The sequence below is a fragment of the Silene latifolia genome, chromosome 9 (assembly GCF_048544455.1).
Source record: "Silene latifolia isolate original U9 population chromosome 9, ASM4854445v1, whole genome shotgun sequence".
Classification (NCBI taxonomy): domain Eukaryota; kingdom Viridiplantae; phylum Streptophyta; class Magnoliopsida; order Caryophyllales; family Caryophyllaceae; genus Silene; species Silene latifolia.
Window position 1 is genome coordinate 61,721,693 of NC_133534.1, and position 7,203 is coordinate 61,728,895.

Genomic DNA, 7,203 nt, shown 5'->3' on the forward strand with positions numbered 1-7,203 from the left:
AGTATTTTTTGTCTTGCAGATGTTATGTTACGAGTGTATGTGGTAAACACAATTTCATTGATAACTATTTAGCCTGTAGAGAGTATTCTTCGATGAGAGATTGACGCAATATATGATATCCTTTGCGAATTGTATGCGGAGTAGGCGGGACTTTTTTAACTATAGTAGGAAAAAGTTTCACAATTGTAATTTATTTATTTTTTTATGATAATGTGACTTTTCAACTGTTTCTTTTATATTTTGAAAACTCTCATCTGTTTTTCTCAATTGTTTTTACACGTTTATGCTACTTGGAAGCAGGGACGTAGCCAGGATTAAATCATAGGTGGGGCCGAATTTTAAAAATTTCTCCATAACTTTTTTATGGTTGTTTACATGCACGTCTTTAGAGCAAAACATTATTTGTGAATATAAGTTTATGAACGAAAATTCTACACATACAATAAAATGGTTAACATCAAACGCTTAATTGCTTAAACATAGAGTAAAAATGTATTGATGAAATATTTTTGTCAACATTTTGAAATGTTCAACTAAATGTTACATAGGGCTATAAGTGTGTTTATTTTTAGGTTATCAGTTAATTTTTTTTTACTCTCTTATCATATTATACATATTAGAATAGACGAGAGAGAAAAAAAATTTAAAGGTCCAAACAACGAATGGGCTCTCATAAGCCCAAAGAGTAAGAAAATTTATCAAACGTTGGAAAAAAAATTTGTTACTTCCTAGAAGACTCGAACCCAGGCTGTGCAAATAATAGGGTAAGAACTTCACCACTACGCCAATGCAACTACTAATCTTATAAGTTACTCAAAATAATTAAATAACTACCCGGGCCAGGGCCCAGTCTGGCCCTAAGGTAGCTACGTCATTGCTTGGAAGGCATTTTTTGACATGTATATTATATTCTTTGAAAGATTTTTTAATGACAAATCTAAATATTTTAGTTTTATGTTCTAATATTTTTTTTACAACTTATTTATGGTCAAAGTTTAATAACTTTAACCCTAAAAATAAAGGTTGGAAGAACGCTAAAGATGGCAGGGAGTATGATTGTATCATTGTATGTGATAGAAACAAAATTATTGATGACGACATGGAACTATGCATTAACCAAACTTCAATAAGGGAGATGCATAGGAGCTACGATATTTTTGCTACTTGTATAAATTGGATTTGCAACAATGGACTCGACGATGGTACAAACAATTTCGCAATTGTAATTCATTTATTTTATGATGGTAAGACTTTAAGGCTAATTTGAGTGAAAAAATTTAGCTCATACTATGTATTTGTATATTATGCAGCCAAGTATAAATGTCATAAAAAAACCGAATGTATATAACACAACATTAATAAGTCCGCGAATTTCGCGGGCAACAAAACTAGTTGTAATCTTAACAATCTTAACAATAAGCATGGTTTGTGATTTGTTAAGGTTCTTTGTGTTTTAATGCATATAATAAACACAAATTCTTAAGAGAAACACTGGGTAATTCATGTCAAATTATAGATGATAAAATTTTTTTTTTTTTTTGCGTATGTGTGGTATGAGTTATCTACAACATTATTTCAAAAACTATTCAATCTTACGGTTTCGTTTTCGAGTTTGTAATCGATTACATCAATTGCGCTTATACATTATGTTCTTGTGAACGAAGTGAAATTTTATGTCAAGTGTTGAAATTATAAAAATCTCAGCAAAAAGATATCTCCATATGGTTGCTTTATGTGTTTATAATCAACTTGGCGTTTTATGTACATTTGTTATACGTATTATTTGATGCTTTCTCAATTCTCTTAATTTTGAAACAATCTTACATTTTATTTCCATTGTTGTATTTTATTTTGGCAGATCTGAGCTCAAAGTTTCAAATGGAAGAGTATAACATCTATATCCCCAGGTAATACAAAGACAATGTTAAGTTTTATGGCGGGTATGAGCTCGGACCAGTTTTAGGATCATCTGACATGTTGCTTGACTATCACTTAACAAATATGAAGATCATGTAGAAGACAACAAGTGATAAGGCTAAAGTCGTATCACCTTAATCAAAATAAATCCTATACTACTACTAACAAAATAGCTAGCGGTAAGTCAGGGTCGAATCCACAGGGAGGCGGTGATTATCTAGTTTGTTTATATTTAATTTCGTCTTAAGGTAACCAATTTTGGGGGTTTGATTGTTTGTATGCTAAGCAACTAATTGCAAGTAAATAAAAGATGAATAACAATAATATTAAAAGGTCTAGGGATCGGGTTCACTAGGTCGTCGTCAAAGGGTAGAATTTAATTCATTGATTGAGCAATGTATATTGTTGAAAGTCATATGATCGGTCGATTCAATATTTCTTTTAGATCTAATTTAACATGCGGTCGCTATCATTAAATTATCTCTATTCAATTATCGTGGCCTATACTAGTCTTAACCCGGTCGGTGATAATCCTAGTTTATGCAAGACTAATTAATCAATTCGATCAAGTAATTAACTAATTAGAAGTAGTACGATAATCAAACAACAATTAAGAGCAATTTAACAATCAATTCATAATAATCCCTTTTCTAACAACCTAGATCCCCTTTCACCCTAGATAAGAGATTTAGCTACGCATAATAGAAAGAAGAACAACAATAACATTAATAAGAAACATGATTGCAAGCATAAAAGATGAACAATGAAATAAATGACTAATAATAAAGGAAAGATTAAAAACAATACCGTAAATAGCTAGATCCGGAAGTAAGAACAATAAATAAACTAAACTAAGTATTTTAGAGAATTTTCTAAGGTAGCTATATTAAACCTACTGAAAATAAAGCATAAAATAACTTAGGGTACGAGTTTTGGTATTTATAGCAATACATAACCGACTTAAGGAAAGTTGCGGGAATTATAAAACTGGAAGGTTCCTCGATCGAGCCAAGGGTGACTCGATCGAGGCACCAAAGTTCAAGAACACCCAACTCTCGACATTGCGAAATTTAGTTGATTAGGTTGGTTCCTCGATCGAGTCGAGAGTGACTCGATCGATCATGAAGTTCCTCGATCGAGCCAAGGTTGACTCGATCGAGGCACCAATTTCCTGCTTCGCGCACTGAACTTCAAACGGCCGCCATTTCTTCGTTACTTGTCATAAACAAGCGATTTTCGCAGCGTTGGAAAGCTAAGAGGATAGGCTTTCACATCCAATTGGAATCACTTGAAAATATGTTGTAGAACTCAAGATATGGCTCTTCAAAGTAGACACTTGTAATAAGAAGCTCTTTTCTTCGTGTTTTCTTCTTAACTTCTCTTCCTTCATTCTTATGGATTCTCGTGCCATGCTTTGTGTATCCCTTCATGCTCACTCCGCGATGCCCATTTCATTCCTTTGCTCCTCAAATGCATCATTCCTGCATTAAATATCAAAAGGCGGAAGTATCGACATTCTAACATAAAAGGCATGTAAATGATATAAACTAGCACGAAAACCGTATCAAAAGTAATTAAGGGGAGGCATAAATATGTATATAATTATGACTCATCAAACTCCCCCAAACCATCTCTTTGCTTGTCCTCAAGCAAAGCAACACACAATACAAATGGCAATCATACAAATGGCGAATAAACGACTCAGAGCTAATGTTTAATGCACATACAAATCCCAAGCTATCCATATCTGTAACAAAGTAATGACTAAAGTGTACCAATAAAACAAATTCAAAGGTACGGGAAATAGAAAACGTAGCTCAAGTTTCAAGTCACCATACTATAGACAAATGCCAAATACCTTTCGATCTTGCAAGACAAATTAGTCGGATTCTCGCGGATTCACTCATGCACTCATAAGTATGTAAGGGTGAGTTATGTGTGAAGATAGAAAGAAGTAGAAACACTCACTCGACTTATAAAACATGCATGCAATCTAATGTGATAGGGATTTCCCCAACTAATATGCAATCATCATATGTAGACAAAAGTACATGTATCAAGGACAACAAGGGTGGCAAATGGGTTAAAGGAATAGAAGTGGTTTGTGCCAAAGCACGTTATGGATATGTGGAGCTAAGACGGTAGTCGCAGCGCTAACTAAAACAAAAACCAAATCTTTGATAATAAATGAACCCAACTTAGAGAAATGATCTCAACTTTACAACATATGAGAGCTAATAAATTATTCTCCAACTATGCATTAGACTCTAACAACCATCCTTTTGATCCTTGACAAAACCAAATGAAGCAATCTCTTTTCTTTTCTTTTTTCAATTCTCTTTTCTTTCGATTTTTTTCTTTTTTTTCTTTTTCGATTTTTCTTTCTTTCTTTTCTTTTGCTTCATATTTTTCTCTTTCCAATACAAGGATACAACACAATTGCCAAAAGTATTTTTCTATACCCACAGGACAACAATAAGTCCCAAGCCAACCATAATAGCAAAATAATTATGATAAACAAGCAACGACGACTGTCCCGAAAAGGTAGGCAAATTCTGGATTGTAGCTCATAAGATGTAATTAATATTGGCTACAAGGGTTCAAACGGGCTAACAAAAGGATAATATAAGGCTTATTTGAACGATAAGAACCGCATTTCCACATGTACTTAGTCAAATGAAAGCAATAAAAGTATCAAGAAATCAATGTCACACTTATGCAGTTTGATATTACACATTCCACAAGGAGAAACCACACTCAAGCCTAATTGACAATGAGACCAGTTTATTGATGTTCCTGGCCTAGGAAGCTCTATAAACCTCAGAATTTAAGTAGTTTACCAACATAATTGTGTCAAATCTAATCAATATAAGGCATGTCAATATGGTTAAGACTTGAATTATGAGCTTTGTTTTCATGGCAAACGAGTCAAAACAATGTACATGAACAACTATTTGGGATTCAAATGCAAAAACAATGCAAATTAACATCATTGTTATTAAATTCACCAAGACTCGACTCAAAATAAAGGAAAAGACATGTTTTTGTATTTTGAATTTTTTTAATTTTTATGGATTTTTTATATAAATGCACACAACATAAATAAAAAGCACACAACATAATAAAAGACCCTCCCCCAAACCTAAATGTCACGGTGTCCTCATTGTGACGCCTACAGCATAGCAATCACACAAAAATCCAGCAACCTAAAGGACACAACTAACAAAAGGAATGGAAAAGAAATAGATAATACAATCAAAGAAGGTACAAGGGAAGAGAATACCGGGTAAGAGCAAAGAAATTCCCCCAAACCAGCTGCAAAACAGGGGAAAATAATCATCCACGCAATTCCTATCATCGTCTGGCTATGAATAAACCCAAAACGTGGTGACTCGATCGAGCCCCATGCCACTCGATCGAGGCACCTGTTGCCGTCCTCTTCCTTTCTTTATATATCAATTACCCGCAATTGGGAACAATCAAAACAGCTCAAAGCTTTTAAGAGTCGATCATAAATCTGCGCATGTGCTACACAAAAGCATAAGTAGCACCAAGATATAACAGGAGCATATATAATCAATGTTAAAGACCGTCTCGGCATATCAAATATTTGATGACAATTATAGCAAAACCGCATCAAATTGTTAGTCCAACCAAAAGAGTATGGAGTATGAAAGCACAAAGTAGAGGTCATACGAGGTAATTTATCACTCACTACACCAGTAATCCTCATGAAATTATCGTCAACAATTACCTCTTGGTCAGGAGGTCTACCACTCCTAATATCAGAATCAGTGGCAAAAGAATATACTACCTCTACCAGGCTAGGAGTATTCATGGACTCATATGCCTTCTCATTCCCTATGTTGATAGGCTCTATCCCATATATTTCAGTCTCTAAAGCATCCAACTCAGCTTTCCAAATGGAAGATTCACCTGCACATGTCTCAAAACATATCAAAGCATCTGAAGGGTCCTTAGTAGGGGGCCCTTGTGCAGAGTATTCATTAATATCACCAGAAACATCAAGATATGCATTCTGCACAGGTTTAATAAAATGAACCTCACTAGACTCAAAATTAGAATCAAATTCAACAACTGAAGGGGAAGTATCCAAATAAAGAGTCAGCATATCATCACATGAGTCCCATTTAACCTCAAGATCTTCGAATCGCGCATCATCACTCTCCTGATCCCAAGACTCATCACAAAAGGGGTAATCTAAGGGGTCTATCAAGTCTTCCTCATGTGACTCACTGTCTGTAAAATCGTCATAGAGGGGTTCTAGTTTGTCGTCAAAGAAGGGGTTATCAACTGAGCAAATGGTCTCATCCTCTATGTTTCCCTCAATATCCTTTTCATTCTTTAAAACGGTTTCTATGGTCTCACCCACACCCTCATCCATGTATGGCTGAAATGAAAAAGTGGGTTTAATGCATTCAATAGCAAGCCATTCAAAGAAAGAAAGGACATCTTCAATATTCTTACCACCAAAATCTCCCATACCTATGGAGTCAATATAGGCTTGGGTTTGTCTGTTCATACCTTTTATGATGGTAAGGCACATAGTAAGTCGTGGAATTTTGGCCTCGTAATTATGGGAATGAATCCAATCATTCCATCTATGCATGTAATCATAGAAGTTTTCATCTTCACCCTGTATAAAATCGATGGAAAACATTAGAACGGTCTCAAGGAACTGATGTTCCTTGAGACAAAAGACAAAAATAAACAGAAACAAATAGAACAATTGTTGCCTCCCCGGCAACGGTGCCAAATTTGATAAGGCTAAAGTCGTATCACCTTAATCAAAATAAATCCTATACTACTACTAACAAAATAGCTTGCGGTAAGTCAGGGTCGAATCCACAGGGAGGCGGTGATTATCTAGTTTGTTTATATTTAATTTCGTCTTAAGGTAACCAATTTTGGGGGTTTGATTGTTTGTATGCTAAGCAACTAATTGCAAGTAAATAAAAGATGAATAACAATAATATTAAAAGGTCTAGGGATCGGGTTCACTAGGTCGTCGTCAAAGGGTAGAATTTAATTCATTGATTGAGCAATGTATATTGTTGAAAGTCATATGATCGGTCGATTCAATATTTCTTTTAGATCTAATTTAACATGCGGTCGCTATCATTAAATTATCTCTATTCAATTATCGTGGCCTATACTAGTCTTAACCCGGTCGGTGATAATCCTAGTTTATGCAAGACTAATTAATCAATTCTGATCAGTAATTAACTAATTAGAAGTAGTACGATAATCAAACAACAATTAAGA